The sequence below is a fragment of the Sus scrofa genome, chromosome 13, assembly GCF_054392235.1.
Source record: "Sus scrofa isolate SSC_HxYL_T2T_F1_AM1 chromosome 13, Sscrofa_HxYL_maternal_Yorkshire_Landrace_v2.0, whole genome shotgun sequence".
Taxonomy (NCBI): Eukaryota; Metazoa; Chordata; class Mammalia; order Artiodactyla; family Suidae; genus Sus; species Sus scrofa.
The window spans coordinates 200,226,112-200,245,532 of NC_139395.1; the positions used below are offsets into that span (position 1 = coordinate 200,226,112).

At 34.5% G+C, this 19,421-nt stretch overlaps 1 long non-coding RNA gene and 1 pseudogene across 3 annotated transcripts in view; both read left to right on the forward strand.

Moving 5' to 3' along the window:
- The window catches only part of LOC146397833 (uncharacterized), a 430,149-nt gene that overhangs the window by 233,799 nt on the left and 176,929 nt on the right, over window positions 1-19,421 (forward strand). Inside the window, exons 4-5 of one of the 3 annotated variants that reach the window (XR_014823726.1) lie at window positions 7,030-7,091; window positions 8,038-8,182. This is a non-coding gene — a long non-coding RNA (uncharacterized LOC146397833). Of the gene's footprint in view, window positions 1-7,029; window positions 7,092-8,037; window positions 12,258-19,421 lie in introns of those variants that run through there. The other 2 variants (XR_014823725.1, XR_014823727.1) reach the window with 2 other exon arrangements.
- Window positions 12,763-13,413, forward strand: LOC100621368 (protein lin-28 homolog A-like; annotated as a pseudogene).

A 19,421-nucleotide genomic window follows, 5' to 3' on the forward strand; every position in this document is an offset into this window, starting at 1 on the left:
ACACTAACAATTAATTAGAAATTAAGAAAACAAACTCAGAGTTTCCTGCTGTCTCATTGGGTTAAGTTTTTGGCTTTGTCACTCCAGTGGCTCAGGTCGCTTCAGTGGTGGGTTCAATCCCTGGCCTGAGAACTTCCACAAACTTGAGTGTGGCAAAAAAAAAAAAAAAGAAGAGAGGAAGGAAGGAAGGGAAGGAGGGAAAGAGAGAGAGAGAGAGAGAGAGAGAAAGAAATAAAGAAGGAGAGAAAGAAAGAAGAAAGAAAGAAAGAAAGAAAGAAAGAAAGAAAGAAAGAAAGAAAAGAAAGAAAGAAAAGAAAGAAAGAAAAAAAAGAAAAGACAGGCAGACAGACAGGCAGACAGACATTTGTAGCAACATGGATGGACCTAGAAATTATCATACTAAGTGAAGTCAATCAATGAGACATCAACATCAAATGCTGTCACTTACATGTGGAATCTAAAAAAAGAACAAAATGAACTTCTTTGCAGAACGGATACTGACACATGGACTTTGAAAAACTTTTGGTTTCCAACCAAATGAGACAGGTTGGGGAGGTAATGCACTGAGTGTTTGGGATGGAAATTCTGTAAAATTTTGTTGTGATGATTGTTTCACACCTATAAATGTAATAAAATTCATTAAGTAATTAAAAATACTAATAAAAGAAAAAAGATTTAAAGAAAGGAAAGATTAAAAGAAAGAAAGAGAGAAAGAAAGAAAGAAAGAAAGAAAGAAAGAAAGAAAGAAAGAATCCTGTTTACAGTCATGTCAAAAAGAATAAAATAGCTAAGAATGAACCTCACTAAGGAGAGAAAACACAAACAAATCAAAATATATATCATGTTCATGGATTAGAAGAATCAATATTGTTAAAATGGCCATACCACTCAAGACAATCTACAGATTCAATGAAGTTCCTATGAAAATACCAATGGCATTTTTCATATAACTAGAACAAATAATTATAAAATTTGTATGGAAACTCAGAGGAATTCAAAAACCCAAAAACATCTTGAGAAAGAATAAAGCAGTGAGTATCATGCTATTTTATCTCAAACTATACTACAAAGTAATAGTAATCAAAACAAGGTGGTATTGGTACAAAAACAGATATTTACATTGATGAAACAGAATAGAGATCCTGGGAATGAATCCACATTTATATGGGCAATTAATAAATAACGAAGGAAGTAATGTCAGGTTTCAAGTCCCTTCAAGAAGATTAAACTCAAAGCCTCTGGCCAAGGCACTAATTACCAGACCTTTATCATCACCCAACCTGTCTCATTATAATGCCTCTTCCCCCACCTTGAGCAACCTGGCCTACTCCTTTCTACTCCCCGCTAGAAAAGGTATGTGGGCCACTTCTCACACCACCTCTACAGGGGCAATATACACACACACAGGCACAGCATCAAGGGACTCTCTGGGGAACTTCTCCATAACTTGTGCTACATGCAAATGAGGTATCCTGTCCAAGACCAATCATAAGATCAAGTATGCCCCATACAAAGACCATTCAACCTCAGCCAGGAGTTCCCATTGTGGCTCAGCAGGATATGAACCCAACTAGTATCCATGACGATGTGGGTTTGATTCCTGGCTTTGCTCAGTGGGTTAAGGATCTGGTATTGCCATGAGTTGTGTTGTAGGTCACAGATGTAGCTTGGATCCCTTGCTGTAGCTGTGGCATAGGCCAATAGCTACAGTTCTGATTAAACCCCTAGCAAAAAACAAAACAAATAAAAAAAACACACTTATTCACACAGTGGGCTGGGATGGGAAGAATCGGTGGACCAGAAAGGGAAGAATCAGACCTCCACTCAGGTCTGTAGCGTGGGAATAAGTTGAGGAAACCCAACTGTAAAGTCCCTACTAGTGGGGTGGCCTGCTCTCCCTCTGAGAGTATGCTTTAGCTTTGATAAACCTGATGCAACCCTTCCTTTCTGATGAACTCTACTGGACTCCATTGTAGTTTTGAAGGCAACCCTGACATGGTTGCAATGTTTTCTGTTCCAGCAGACCAGGTGATGCTGCTCTAAAGCACTCAATAGAGCTGTCACACTTCAGAGTTGAAAAACTGTCGCCTTAAGGAGGTTGCTTTTTGCTCCTGAGCAAAATCCCCTAGACATAAGGTCCCTCTCCAATTCTCCTTTCTCCTCAGAGTATTCCTGCCCTCTCTTCCTTCTGGTTGGCAGGCCTTTACTGTCTGCTTTAAATGGTCTTATGTGGTCAGGGCCTTACTTTCATATGCAAACCTGTTCAAGTGCCACTCAAGTAAAACTCCTGTGGAACTGCCATTGCAATGCTTTTTTTCTTTGATTAGCCCTGAGATCCTGAACTCACTATAGTTAAAAATATGGATGTAATAACACTTAACAAAATATTAACAGACCAATTCCAGTAATATATAAGAAGTAATATATACCAACATTTGGGACTTATTCCAACTATCAATCAATTTAAAATACCATGTCAATAGAATAAAGGACAGAAAACATATTATCACTTCCATAGAAGTATAAATAGCATATGGCACAATGAAACACATTATCATGACAAAAATACTCAAGAAACTTGGAATACAATGGAACTTCTTTAATCTGAAAAGAGCCATATATAAAAATGCCACTCTTCATATCATAATCAATAGTGAAATACTGAAAACTTTTCCATTAAAATTAGGTGCACAGCATGTATGTCCATGCTTGTCACTATTCAATGTTGTACTTATGGTTCTTGCCATGGAAATCAGATAAGAAAAATAAATAAAACTTACCAAAGTGGGAATGAAATATGTAAAACTGTATTTTCAGATGACTTAATTTTGGACTTGGAAAAATTCTAAGGAATCCACAAAATAATTAACACTAATAAACAAGTTTGCCATATATATCATAGAATAAATATTGATATACAAAGTCATTTGGACTTTATCCAAACTTAAAGCCACTGTGTATTAAAATACACAAACAAAAAAGTGGAAAGACAACCCAAATAGCAGAAGAGCATTTCTGCAAACGGTATGCCTGATAATGTTCTTCAATCTAGATTATATTTTAAAAAACCTCCTACAAATTAACATTATAAATGACAACACAAGCTTAAACAGGTCAAAAATGTAAATGGACATTTTTCCAAAGAGTATATAAAAAAAATGACCAATAAATACATGAAACAATTTCAAAATTACTTGCCTTAGAAATACATAAATCAAAATTCTAATAAGATACCACTTCCCACACAGTAGGATCCTTATACTTAGGGGAAAAAAAGGAATTAATATTAAGCATGTGCAGAAATGTGAATCCAAACGTTGCCAGTGAAAATGTAAAATGGTGCAGTCACCTTAGAAGGCAGTTCCTCAAAAAGTTAACTGTAGAGTCATCATAGGAACCAGAAATTTTACTCCTAGATAAATATATAAGATAATTGAGAATGTATGTTCCGTTCACACAAAGATTTGTACATAAATGCTCCTGGCAGCGCTATTCATAATAGCTCAAAACTGAAAGCAATCCAAATGTGCATTGACTAACTAATGGTTAAACAAAGTGTATATCCATATATTGGAATATTATCTGGCAATAAAAAATAATGAAGCGAGAAAACATATCACGACATGGGAGAATCTTGGAAATACTATTCTGAGTCAAAGAAGCCTACCCAAAAAATTAACTTTTGTGTGAAACTCTTTATCTGAAATGTCTGAAACTGGCACATGCATAGAGACAGAAAATACATTAGTGGGTCTCAGGACTGGAGCTGGGAGAGGTAGTAGAAGGAATGACCTCTGCTTGCTGATGGGTATGCAACTTTTTTTTCTAAGTGATGAAAATATTTCCAAGTTAAATTATAGTGATGGTTGTACAACATGTGAATATACTAAAATAAATTGAACTATATAATTTAAATAGGTGAAATGAGCTGTACCTGAATTAAATTTTAATAAAATTGTAAAAATAAATCTGTATGTTTAAAATAATATCTCCTCCAACTTTTAAGGTCTATGATTTTGAGCATTAATTTCAAATAATTTATCTTCTTAAAGAACATTCGCAAAAATTTGAAAAATAAATGAGACCAAATAAATCCCTGACCCCCTTGCTGTACAGTGGGAAAATAAAAAAATTATAAAAAAAAATTAAAAAAAAAAGATATTTCTATTCTTAAAAGTTTACTCTTGCATACTTCTTCAATACTCTTCGTAGCCAAATTGCCTAGAATTGTATCCCAGCTCATTGCCTACCTGCTGTTATCTTGGTCAATTTATATAACATTCCTGTGCCTCACTTTCCATCTCTGCCAATTCAGAAGTTTCTTATAAAGACTAAATGACTCAATATATAAAGTGAATATAATAATATCTGTCATTAAATGAGTTACATACAGGAGATATTATAATGTTATTATCACACACAATTATATTTATAAATATGATTTTTTAAAAAAGTTTGGGTACAGAAAAAGATTCAATTTTATATGTATATACTTATATTTATATATGTATATTTCATATTATTTCCCATTATAGTTTATTAAAGTGTATTGAATATAGTTCCCTGTCCTATATAACAGGACCTTTTTTATCTGTTTTATATACAATAGTTTGTATTTCCTAATTCCAAACTTTTAATTTATCCCTACCCTTCACCCCACCTTTTCCTTTCAGTAACCATAAGTTTTTTGTTTTATGTCTATGAGTCGATGTTTTGTAAGTTCATTTGTATCATATTTTAGATTTTATATGTGCTATCATATGATATTTATCTTTCTCTGTCTCACTGAGTTCACTTAGTATGATAATCTCTAGGTCTATTAATGTTGCTGCAAATGGCATTATTTCATTCTTTTTCATGTACGAGTAATATTCCATTGTTGGTGTGTGTGTGTGTGGGGGGGGGGTGTGCATGTGTGTCTGTGTATACCACATCTTTAACCATTTCTCTGTTGATAGACATTTAGGTCACTTCCATGTCTTGGCTATTGTAAATAGTGCTACAATGAACATAGGTGCATGTACCTTTTCAAATTATGGTTTTTCCTGAATATGTGCCCAGGAATGGATTGCTGGATAATATTGTAGTTCCATTTTTAGTTTTCTGAGGAACTTCTATACTGTTTTCCACAATGGCTCTACCAACTTACATTCCCACCAACAATGTAGGAGGATTCCCTTTTTCTCTGCAACTTCTTCAGTATTTATTATTTGTAGACATATTGATGATGTCCATTCTGACTAGTAAGAGGTGGTACCTTACTGTAGTTTTGATTTGCATTTCTCTGATAATTAGCAATGCTGAGCACCTTTTCATGTGCCTATTGGCAATCTGTATATTTTCTTTGGTGAAATGTCTATTTAGGTCTTCTGCCCATTTTTTGACTGGGTTGTTTGTTTTTTTGTTATTGAGTTGTATAAGCTATTTGTATATTTTGGAAAGTAAGCCCTTGTCAGTGACATTGTTGGCCAGTATTTTCTCCCAGTCTGTGGGTTGTCTTTTTGTCTTGTTTATTGTTTCCTTTGCTGTGTAAAATCTTATAAGTTTTATTAGGTCCCATTTATTTATTTTTGCTTTTATTTCTTTTGCTTTAGGAAACCAACTTAAGAAAACATTACTATGTTTTATGCCAGAGAATGTTTTGGCCTATGTTCTCTTCTAGGTGTGTTATGGTGTTATGTCTCATATTTAAGTCTTTAAGCCATTTTGTGTTTATTTTTGTGTATGATGTGAGTTGTTCTAACTTAATTGATTTACATGTGACCATCCAGCTTTCCCAACACCACTTGGTGAACATACTGTCCTTTGTTCATTAGATATTCTTGCCTGTTTTTTCAAATGTCAACTGATCATGGATGTGTAGTTAATTTCCAGGCTTTCTATTATATTCCATTGATTCCTATATCTGTATTGTGTCAATACCATGCTTTTTTGATTACTATAGCATAGTAATATTGTCTGAAGTCTGGGTGGGTTATGCCTCCAACTTTGTTCCTTTTCCTTAGAATTGCTTTGGCAATTCTGGGTCTTTTGTGATTCCATATAAATTTTAGGATTATTTTTTCTAGTTCTGTAATAAATGTAATAGATAATTTGAAAGGAATTACTTAAATCTGTAGATTGCCTTGAGAGGTATGGCTATTGTAACAATACTAATTCTTCCAATCCAAAAGCATTGGATATCTGCATATAAACATTAATATGTATATAATTTGAGGAGTTCCCATTGTGGCTCAGCAGAAGGGAATCTGACTAGCATTTATGAGAAACAGGTTCAATCCCTGGCCTTGCTCAGTAGGTTATGGATCCAGCATTGCTGTGAGCTGTGGTATAGGTCGCAGACATGACTTGGATCTCACACTGCTGTGGCTGTGTTATAAGCAGGCAGTGCAGGTCCAATTCAACCCCTATCCCAGGAACCTCCATATGCTGCAGGTGTATATAATTTGCTATAAACACTTTATACAGAAGCATAGTCTAATTAAGATTTATAAAGTTGGTGGCTTTGAACTTTTTTAACTTAAATGTATATTAAAGTTAAATCATTTCAATTTATATAATAAACAGTCATTGCTGAAGTTCTTGTAAATAAAATCACACAGAAAAAAATATAAGGGTGTAAAGGAAGAATTTGTGTAAGATTGGAAACGAAAATTTAGTCTAATAAATTAGTGGAAAAAAATATGAAAAGTGTTCAATAACATTTTAACATTTTAAAAATATTTTTGTAAGAAATATTATTTTACATAACAGTTCATTTGCATACATAAATGCTTATGTTTAAGTGGATAATTATTTGTAATCTTACTGATTTTTTTTACGAAGCTACATTTTCAGAGAAATAGAGAAAAAATTTATACTAAGCAGTTTTATTAAGAAAGGTAATGTCAGTTACATTTGGGATTGACTGTATCTTTCTAAATATTTAATAATTAATATAAAAAAGTATTAGAATATTGGCCCAGGAAAGAATTAGCAAGGCTTCTGTAGTCATTTACGCATTTTTCTTTTTTTTTTAAATGTGCCTAGGAAACAGAGCAATAAGAGATAATTTGGGCAAGAAAAAGAATGAAACAGAAAAAGCAAAAGAGGTAAACAAGCAACTATTAACGCTTTGAATATATACCAGTTAACTAACTAAAAATGAAATTCTTTATAGTCTTTTAAAGTATGGCCTTTGATTCTGTCTTTTTGTGTATAAAATAAAATTAAAGTCTATTCTTTGCATGTATGTTTAATTTGTTTGGTTGGGTGTGCGTGAACAAATAGGAAAAAGTCCTCTATTATAGTTATTACAAACATATGATTTTGCACTTGTGAACATATTTCCAGATTCTTATTGATTATGTCACTAAAGAGGCCAGTGAATCTATCATACATGTAGAAATTGTTTCTGAGTGGAATAAAATTATATGGTCAATTACGACATTGACTAAGAAACAAGGAGGCTCAGTCCCCTCTTAATAGGATTGTTGTTTCATTGACTAGTGTTAAGTGAGAGACAGAGCCTAAGGACACAGGAACAATTATCCTCTCCTGGGAGCAAAGAATGATGCTCTGTAAAGACTTGAATTCTAGAATAAATCATTGGAATTGTGTTGGCAGCAGTATGGATCTACTGTTTGAAAATAAATTTATCCCTAGTGGTTACCACCTTGACTGAAATAAATGCCCAGCAATACATAGAGCCATCCATTTTCCTCAATGGGAATTACTTTAGTCATTGTTAGTGTATTTTTATTTAAATTACATCTAAGAAATTGTTAATTGATATCTGGGACTATATTAATGTAACAGACAACAAAGAGTTATTTTATAGCTTTACCTACATTTTTTCTTTCTAATAATGATTGATTTTAAATCTAATACCATGGCCACCAAAAAAATAAAAATAAACTTTACATAATTCTCAGGTCTAAATTTTATGATAAGCCCAATTTATCAAAAAGAAAATGATCATTATTAGAAGCTATATAATCTGTAGCAGCTAGTCTCAATGAGAAAAGTAACATATACTCTGGTGTTTATTTTTTTCAGTGTCAGCATACAGTTCATTTGTTCTTAGTATTCTCTGAATACTAAGAGAAACATAATCCTGATGGAAGAAATCAAGATTTTCTGTGAATTAAAAGCTGCGGAATTAGTTTTGCATTTGCATATTCTTTGCTTTCCCAGACACAATGTATGTAACCTCTTTTTTTCTTTATTCCACATCCACAGTTTTAACCCTTTACCCTGAGTCTTGAGACAGAATCATCCATATTTCAAGTGTCCTCCACCAGATTTTAACTGTCATAAAATCTGGTGCCTAGTCACCCCTTTTATATAGGGGCTTAATGTAAAACCATGAAAAAGATAAAAGCTCAAATTCTTGTTTTCACTTATTATTATTTTCATCCAACAAGCATTTATCAAGCGTCTATATGTGCTGAGAGCACAGACAATGATGAGTGGATCGTCTCAGAAAAGAGCTTCAAAGTATGTACATTAACTACTTCTTTGCCAAACATTCTTACCTTTATTTTAATTTAACCGTAGTGTAAACTAAGATACATTCTCTCTCTCTCTCTATCACACACACACACACACACACACACACACACACACACACAATGTTTTTAAGAATGGTCAATGTTTTGGCCATTCCCTTGTAGTGCTGTGGGTTAAGGATATGGTGTCACTGCTGTGGTGCAGGTTCAGTCCCTGACCCAAGAACTTCCACATACTATGGGTCCAGCCAAAACAAACCACAAGAAAACAAGCAATGGTTAATGTTTTAACGTGAAAATGTTATAATACTTTTAACATATACACACACATAATTATGTCTGTGTTGTAATTGTCAACACATGTGTAACATTTGCTCTGTTAGGCATTGTTAGCTATAAACATAATCTAATTCAGATTTCTAATGTTAATGACTTTGAACCTTTTTTTACTTAAATGTATATTTTTAGTATACGCTAATCATTTTAAAAGCAGGAATGACTTAAAATGTTGACTCTTGTCCTGATAACTTGTTTACTTTCGATTAAGGTATAAATCCGACAATACATTCAAAGTGAAATAATTATTCTAGTATGTGATCTCAAAGAAGTAAGCAAAATAAACATGAATACAGAAAAGGAGAGGATATATTTTTCCTGATAAATCTCTACTTGTTATTTTAATTATGAACAGATTTTGACTTAAAGTGCTAAAGTTTAAATATTAATAATTAATATTTATAAGCTATAACTGAAAACATTCCTTGAGAACATATGAGAAAGTGTATCATCTATAGCTATACTTAAAGCTACTCCGAATTTATTTTAATCATTTTTTAAATTTTAACACACATTTGGGGGCTTTTGATTCAGACTATTATAATTTAAATTATAGTTCTGGAGTTCTTGCTGTGGCTCAAAGGTAACAAATCTGACCAGTATGTGAGGGGAGGACGTGGGTTTTATCCCTGGCCTCGCTCAGTGGGTGAAGGATCTGCATTGCCACAAATTGTGGTGTAGGTTAAAGACACAGGTTGGATTCTGTGTTGCTGTGGCTGTGGCATAGGCCAACAGCTGTAACTCCAATTTTGCCCCCCCCAACCAAAAAATAAACAAATAAAATAAATTATAGTTCCTCCATGAATTTATCTCAGAATTGTGTGCCAATTAGTCAAAAGTGTTAACTTCAGTTAACATTATCTGTAAAATAGATATAATAATATGAAGGTGATAAAATTATTATGAAGCTTGAGGTAATACAGGCTAGCACAGGGTTCTAGCACACATTAATACCTCAGTAAGTTGTAGCTATCCTTTGAGAGCATGTTAAAAATAGACTAATATTTCATCATGCAAGTGAAGTACATACATTCCAATAAGAAAAGTATGGAAATGCAATTCCTTCCTAAAGGCACATTTCTGAACCTTATGGAGCTATGAGTCTGCACTTTCATAAGATTAAAAGCGGCTTTGGAAAATTCTCGAGCAAAATTTATATTTGAGAGTGGAGGAATAGAAAATATCCTTAGAATTAGAGAATATTTACTTGAGTTCCCTCATCACTAGTTCCCTTCAGCCTTCAAGGGAACTTCAAGAATTTCTGAACTATGAGATATCATTCATCTACTAATTTTCCTAGAGTATAGAGTCTTGCTGCTCACTTTTGACAGTAATACATTTTGTTTATATACTGATAAATATGAACACTTACATTTAACACAATTTTCACTATCCAAATGTTATATATCTTAAGTTTTTGTATCCTCCCCAGATATGTGATTAATACTTATTTTGAAGGAAAACATTGCCTTATCAATTATACAGACAGATGTGTTTTTTTATTTAACTGTATTTTATTCAGAGCTATTATCAGATCTAATTTTTGATATTAGAGTTTTTCCTAATAAACATAATAATGTTTATTTTAATAAACATTAAAATAAAATGTTTGCTCGAAGATGGAATAGCCTGGGCATTGTTAGTGGAAAGAAATTTGGAGGTGTAGGGAAGAAAAATTTTCCTTGGTTCTCTCAGGATCCCTGCCTGGGTCTAAAAATTAAACTGACAAAGACAAATTAACAGAAGACATAGATAAAAATTTTTAATAAAATTTAGATGACACAGGAGTCTTCAAAGGTAATGAACACCCCAAGAAACAGTAAACCTGAGTAATATTATGCTAAGTCTAATGAAGATTGGACAGTCATGAAGAAATATTATAGGTCAAGGAATGTGAGGTAAACTGAGGAAACTTAGCAAAGCCTATTAGAATTCTTCTTATATTGCTTTGTCATGAGATGTAAGGAGGTCCCTTCCCTTCATTTGCAGGGAAGGCACCTTTTCCCTGATGGTTCTATGATTTTTTTTCAAGGGAGCAAGGTTGGGGGAAGGTCATCATGACCTTACTGCTTCTGCTGAGTTTTCAAACTTTTTCAGTTTAAAATATTCAGGATGCCAAGGTTCCATATTTGAGGTACTGTGTCCTGCACCTCATCAGAAGAAAGTGAGTATTTCATAGTCAGATAATACCACTAATTTTTGAAAAAGACATTTCAGAAAAAAGTGGCAATGTTAATAATAAATATATCATGAAAAATTTTGAGTGTGATTATGATAGGTTAAGCTAATAATTAGAGTCCTGTTGTTAAAACAATTAATATTGGATGCAATATTAATTTTAAATGACTTTGAAAGAAAGGTTAAATTGAGATGTTAGTGGATGTTTAAGATAGGAGTATTTTGTAATAAGAATAAGAAAACAAACATGTCATTCAGAATTTATAGGTTGATTTATTGTAATTCTGAAAATAACTCTTCAAAATCATTTAATACACCATGGCAAATAACTGATAAATAAGTCCATTCTTTTGCTAACAACTATAAGCAGAAGAATAGCAAATTTTAAGGAATAGATATTAGGCAAAAAGGGAATATGACAAAGAAAATCTCTATTTTGTTGAAAATAAAATACTATCAAAATGCAGATATCTTGGTAGTATATTATGGAAGTGTAATTGAACTAAACCTAGGTTACATCTGTAATTGACCACTGTGAATGAATTACGATTCAATGTGAGTGTACTATACTGGAGTAAGGTCGTGAGTGTGTATACCTGTCTTATATCAATGAAAAGAACCATATGATAAATAATCAGGATTATCTCTTCACTGAAGATTTTTTTTCTAATTCCTTCTCTCTAAGTTAGAGAGACTTTTGTGTGTAAAAAACAAAAAACCAAACAAAAAAATACAACTACTTCTATGTTCTGTGGGATTAAATATAACTATTAAATACTCATCAATTCTTGCTATAATTTATATTACACAAGTGATCACACTGAAAACCAGAATCATTTTTCTAGAAAAATTCTGAAAATATTGTCTTGCTCTCTTGCTTTTGATTTTGAAACAGAGTTGAAGGAATATTGTGTTATAAAGTGACAAGATGAATTAACACTGGGTTTCCCCTTAGGTAAAATCATTCATCTGTTCACTTTCAATAAGTAGGTGTAATGAATTACTGTGAAAATATACCTACAATACGTGGTTGTAATTAAATATTTTTCTTTACTGACAAATTTATTTTCATAGATTAACTTTCAAATATATGTAGAACAAATAGCATCTATTTCTATACCTGTAGACTTATTTATAAATTAATCATTCTGTGTAGTAGGTGGATTCTATGGGACCCTGGGATATTTTTTATACATAAAATATTTGAGCATTTTTAGAAAACACACTTCAGTGATAAGCCAAAAAGAAAAGAAATTCAAACATTTGAATGGCCTGCATGAGAACAACAAATTACCTAAACTTCCCTTTATAACTAGAAGACTGTGGATGTAAAATTGTCAGGCATATATAGAAGTAAGAAAGTTTTTTTTTTTTAAAGCATTGGGGTCAAGTCATTGGAATTGCATACTTACTGAACATTTATTGATGTTGTGCTAGAAACGTATGAAAAATAATACATAGTCACAATCCTTAAAACACGTAGTTATGAAAGACAGACAGGAAAGTGAACAGGCAATTACAATGGAAAGGGATAAATGCTAAGGCGGAGAAATCCTATATGTCCTTCAGGAGCTTCCAGAAGATACTACCAAAGCAGCCTTTGCAAAACTGAAAGACGTAAAGTACTTTACTTGAAATTAATACGGTGCTGGGGAAGATGTGGCAGCCCCTTCTCAGAGCCTCTCCTTTGCCACCATACTTCTCTGGGGCCAGGAGCCACCGGACCAGGGGCCTGGGGCCGCAGGCTCAGCTGACTACCATGCATTCTGTGTCAAACCAGCAGCTTGCAGGTGGCTGCGCCAAGGCACCAGAAGAGGTGCCAGTGGAAGTGGCCCCGGGCAGCCAAGGAACCAAGCTGCTCCACGGTCCTGGCATCTGTAATTGGCTCAGCGTGTGCAAGGGGTTCGGCTTCCTCTCCATGACCACCTGCTTTTGGGTGGCAATGGACCTCCGGTGGATGTCTTTTAGCACCAGTGTAAGCTGCACATGGAGGTCTTCTGGAACCTGAAGGAGGGTGAGGCTGTGGAATTCACCTTTATGAAATCTGCCAAGGGCTTGGAATCCATCCGAGTCACCAGCCTTGGTGGGTTGTTCTGTATTGGGAGCAAGAGGCGGCCTAAATGGAAGAATATGCAGAAACGCAGATTCAAGGGAGACAGGTGCTACAACTGAGGATGTCTACACCATCATGCCAAGGAATGCAAATGGCCACCCCATCCCAAGAAGTGCCACTTCTTCCAGAGCATCAACCATATGGTGGCTGTGTGTCCACTGAAGGAGCATCAACCATATGGTGGCTGTGTGTCCACTGAAGGTCGAGCAAGCTCTCTGCTCACAGGGAAAGCCAGCCTTTCGAGGGGAAGAAGAGGAGATCTATACCCCTGCCGTGCTCCCAGAGGCCCTGAATTGAGCCACAGTATGTGGGGGGGCTGTCCTTTGTGATCAGGAAGTTTTTTTGTTTGTTTATTTTTTGTCTTTTTGCCTTTTCTAGGGCTGCTTCCGCGGCATATGGAGGTTCCCAGGCTAGGGGTCCAATCGGAGCTGTAGCCACCAGTGTACACCAGAGCCACAGCAACACGGGATCTGAGCCGCGTCTGCAACCTACACCACAGCTCACGGCAACACCGGATCGTTAACCCACTGAGCCAGGCCAGGGACCGAACCTGCAACCTCATGGTTCCTAGTCGGATTCGTTAACCACTGCGCCACGACGGGAACTCCGTGATCAGGAAGTTTTGAAGAGCAGGCATCAATTGGCAGAATGGAGAATGTGGGGACAACGAGGTAGGGGGGCAGCTGGTACTGTTATGTATCTCAGGCTTTGTAAAACTTCACAAGCAGCTGATTTGGTGATTGGAGGTGGCCTAGTTTGTGTAAATGTAATATGTTGGTCTTTGCCATGTTATTTTTGGGTTTTATTGTTTACAAATTTCTTTTTATATTGAGATAAGTAGCCAAAGCATATTTGACAAAAGGGTCTGTACCAGGCAAAAAGAAGATCTGAAACTTATGGACCCTTCTTGAACTGGGGATCTTGAACCACACTTTCATTTGTGTTCCCCTTCCCCTATTTCCTATTCTAAACAAGAACTTTTGTCCTAAAAACTAGATTCCTATCCCCGCAATAGCCTATACACCTATTCATTAATTTGTGGGATGTCTGCAATTATTAAATGACTTGTGTAAAAATCCTAAGAAAAAGCTAAGACCTCTGCATCCTTTATTCCCAATCTCCTGAGTCAAGACCATTCCTTGATGTGATTCATGCCAAACAGACTGCTATTTTTGGAATAGACTAAAACCCATTTCAATCTCTAATCCTAGGGTAAAGAGAAGCAATGAGAGGGCCTTCCATGTACAAAGTGCAGTTGGGAGACCAAGAAATGAAAGTTGAATATATATCCAAGTCACTCAGGAACGTTTATCTAGGTGCAAGAAACTTATGTCAGAGTGGCCATCGATTGTTTAATGGGAGATGAACAAATCTAACTTCATATTTACTCCTAGAAATCAAAGCTTTCTGTGAAATCTTGAATTTATGGGGAGGGAGGGAACGTGAGAGGGAAGGAAAGCATGTTACCTGTCTGTTCTTTGCCTCATCCCTTTCCTTCATTCCTGAACTGCAGGAGACTAAGCCCCCCTTGGTCTTTGGAGACCCTATCTGGGGGCGTGTTTATTTGATGGTTGATTTTGCTGTGCTTCCTTTCCTATTTTACTATCATTTTGCAAGACACATGCTGACCTTTTTCCCTTCCCCTTCTTTTCCCTGTGAAAATACAGTGAATTCAGACTTATTGGTAGCAAAAAAATAATTAATATATACACCAGAAACTTCTATATTTTGATGTTATGTTTCAGGATAAAAAATTATAGCAGAATAAGAATTGGGAAACATTTGTACCATCATGATTCTGCTGTATTTGACAAATCCCTCTACTACTCCAGTTGTCCTCAGGTTTTAGAAGTTATTAAATTAGGAACATACCACATAAAGATAAGTTTTTCAGTAGAGTGAATTTTAATGTTTCTTTTTAAATAAAGTTTCACTGACAATGCAAAAATTGACATGAATTAAGGTGTTTCCCGTGAATGTAATACTAATTTTATTGTACCAGAACTACTCTGCCATTAATATGGCCTTCTGTACTTATTAGCCAAAAGTAATGTTTTCAATTTTCATACCTAATGATAAATTTAAAAAGCTTAGATTTGTTGAACACTTTTTTTGTGTGTCAGTCAGGCAATTTTCTGAAACCATTGCATACACCAACTGACCAAGCACAATAATCTATAAGGTTGGATCTGCTATCAGTTCCATTTTGCAGGCAAGGAAACTGAGTACAAAGAGAAAAAGAAATTCCTCAGTTATGTGACAATTAATGGGAAAAGCTGGGATTCAAGCTAAGTTTGGGAACGTGTTCTCTTAAAACTACATGCTAAGTGCATTAAAATGTCATGTTTTACATCTTTCACTAGGGACCTTGGACCAGATAATTAATAATCACATTGGTTCAATTAAATCAATATTCCAAGAAAGGGACCTTACTTATAGGTAGCCAGTATCATATTGTAGAATAAAATTATAACCAATATTTTAACTTAAGACCTTATAATAATTCTTCCAGAGATGTTGCAGGATGTTCAGGCTGTAGTATATAATACAAATAAATAATCTGAATAAGAAGAAAATAATTTTCATATAACAACACTAGTATTAGAGTGGTAGATGCAAGTAAAAGCATGATGCAATATTGGAAAAAATTTTGAAGATGAATTATTATTCTTTAAAAAATATAAAGCCATGATTTGTGTTGGAGAAATAAAAAGTGCATTATTCAGCAGATGGAATCATCAACAAAATTAAAAGATAACCTACAGAATGAAATAAAATATTTCCAAATGATGTGACTGACAAGGACTTAATATCCAAAATATATAAACAGCTCATACAACTCAAGATCAAAAAACAAACAATCCAATCAAAAAATGGGCAGAAAATTTGAATAGACATTTTTTCTAAAGAAGACATACAGATTGCTAACAGGCACATGAAAGATGTTCAACATTGCTAATTAATAGAGAAATGCAAATCAAAACCGCAATGAGTTATTACATCACACCTGTCAGTATAGGTATCATCAAAAAGCATGCAAATAAAAATGTTGAAAAGGATGTAGGGAAAAGGGAACCCTCATACACTCTTGGCTGGAATGTAAATTTATGCAGCCACTATGGACAACAGTATGGAAGTTCCTCAAAAAACTAAAAAATAAAACTACCACATGACCCAGCAGTTCCTCTCCTGGATATATATATATACATATATATATCTCCAAAAAAAGAAAACACTAATTTGAAAAGATGTGTGTACCCAGTGTCATAGCAGCACTATTTACAATTGCAAAAACATGGAAGCAACCAAAGTACCCATCAACAGACAAGTGGCTTAAGAAGATGTGGCGCGCGCGCACGCACACACACACACACACGAATATTACTCAGCCATAAAAAGAGTGAGATTCTGTCATTTGCAACAGTGTAGATGGATCTAGAGAGTATTATGCTTAGTGAAATGCCAGACAGAGAACAACAAATACTGTACGATCTCACTTGTGTGAGGAATCCAAAAAATAATGCAAAAAATGCACGCACAAAAGAGAAACAGACTCACAGACATAGAAAACAATTTGTGACTACCAAAGGAGAGGAGAGGCAGAAAGGGACAAATTAGGAGTATGGATTAACAGATACAAATTACTATATATAAAATAAATAAGCAGTAAGAAATAGCACAGGGAATTATATCCAACATCTTAGAATAAATTTTAACAGGGGAGTTCCCATCGTGGCTCAGTGGAAGTGAATCCCACTAGTATCCATGAGGATGCAGGTTCGATCCCTGGCCTTGTGCAGTGGGTTAAGGATCTGGCATTGCTGCGAGCTGTGGTGTAGGTCACAGACACGGCTTGGATCTAGCGTTGCTGTGGCTGTGGCTGGCAGCTGTAATTCCGATTCAAACCCTAGCCTGGGAACTTTCATATGCTGCAGGTGCAGCTGTAAAAAGCAAAAAACAAAACAAAACAAAAACCTGTAATGGAAAATAATTCTCAAAAATACTGAATGAATCACTATGCAGTATACCTGCAATATTGTACATCAACTATGCTCCAATAAAATTAATGTATTTAATTTAAAAGAGTGCATTATTAATTTCAATGCCTCTCTAAAAAGTCCAAAGAAAACATAATTTAACACATGATATTTAGTTAAGAAAAAAATAAATGTTATCTTACTATTTAAAATAAAATACAGCCTGGTTTCAGTGCAGCTTCTGGTGCTAAAAAGCTGTGAAACCTGAGAAATCATTTCAGTTCTCTGAGACTTTGTGTGCTGATCTGTAATGAAGGGGATAGGAATCACAAATTGATCTCTGAGGTCCCCTCAGGCTTTGATAAGCTATGAGTATATGAAATTAGACGAGTTTGAGTAGAATGAAATCAATAGAGATAAACATGCCATTTAGTGCATACTAATTCAGACTTCTCTCTCAGAGGCTTATGTTTTAAAAGACATGTACTAAAAATTGAAAAGATTTACATAGCAAAATTAAAATTATTTCACCATTACTTTTCACTTGTATGGAAACATCTCCCAAACCAATATTTCAATGCATTGCCGTATTGAAATCATTATCTCTAGAAATTTGAGAAGAGATTTGGAATTTGGTAAAAAATAAATTACTTCATACCTGTTGTAACAGGGAAAAATTCTATTGCAAATTTTATGTATAGCTGCATTTATGTAACATTCTTCCTCAATTTCACTTTCATGTTTTTTGTTAAACTTTGTCGTATCCATTATGTTGTATTGCTCTGTGTTAAGACTGCCATATATTCCATTAAATACTAAAATCAAACTGTTTTGAATTTTATATGAGAAATGTAGAGGGACAAATTTAGCCAACATAATTAAACAAATAAAATAGTGGAAAACCTTGAAAGACATCCAATTCCTTATTTCAAGACTTACTATAAAGATACACTAGTTAAGAAAGTACAGTATTTATGTTTGGTAAGATAAATACACCAATGGAAGAAATAGAGAGGCAGGAAATGTACCTAAACATATAGACAATTTATTTTTTTATAGAGCTATCAAAGCAATTCAAGATAAAAAAGAGTTTATTCTTGATAAATTGGGCTGGATCAATTGAAAATCCATAATAAAAAAGATGAAACTTGAGGATTAATATGTATGAATGGAATGTTTAAATACAAAATCCAGAACTCCAAAATCTCTTGAAAAAAATCTAAAAGAATATCTCTTCTCTTTTCCTTTTTTTTTATTATAGTTGATTTACAATATTCTGGCAATTTCAGCTATACAGCAAAGTTATCCTGATATATATGTCTTCCATTACGCTCCGTCACAAGTGAGTGGATAGAGTTCCCAGTTCTATACAGCAGGACCTCATTGCTTATACATGCCAAATGCAATAGTTTGCATCTACTAACCCCAAACTCCCAGTCCATCCCACTCCCTCCCCCTCCCAATTGGCAACCACAAGTCTGTTTTCCACATTCATGAGTTTATTTCTTTTCTGTAGATAGCCTCGTTTGTGCCATATATTAGATTCCAGATGTAACTGATATCATATGGTATTTGTCTTTTCTTTCTGACTTACTTCACTTAATATGAGAGTTTCTAGTTCCATCCATTTTGCTGCAAATGGCATTATTTTGTTCTTTTTTATGGCTGAGTAGTTTCCCATTGTGTATATGTACATCTTAATTTATTCATCTGTCAATGGACATTGAGGCTGTTTCCATGTCTTGGCTATTATGAATAGTCCTGCAATGAACATAGGGCTGATGTATCTTTTTCAATGAAAGTTTTGTCTGGGTCTATGCCCAGAAATGGGATTGCTGGATCATAAAGTGGTTCTACATTTAGTTTTCTGAGGTACCTTCTAGAGGATCTGTCCATTGATGTTAGCGTGGTGTTCAGTCTCCTATTATTATTGTATACCCATCAAGTTCTCCTTTTAGGTCTGTTAGTATTTGTTGTATCTATTTGGTTGCTTCTATATTAGGGGCGTATATATTGACTGGTGTAACGTCCTTTTCTTGAAGTGATTCTTTTATCATTAAATAGTTTCCTCCTTTGTCTTTCTTTATGGCCTTTGTTTTAAAGTTGATTTTGTCCGATATGAGTATTACAACTCTTGCTTTCCTGTTTTTCAGTAGGATAAAAAATCATTTTCCATCCCCTCACTTTCAATTCATGTATGTACTTTGCCCGAAGGTGAGTCTCTTGTAGGCAGCATATTGTAGGGTCTTGTTCTTTTTTATCCAGTCTGCCACTCTATCTTTTCATTGGCGCATTCAGTCCATTGATAAGTATGTGTTTATTTCCATT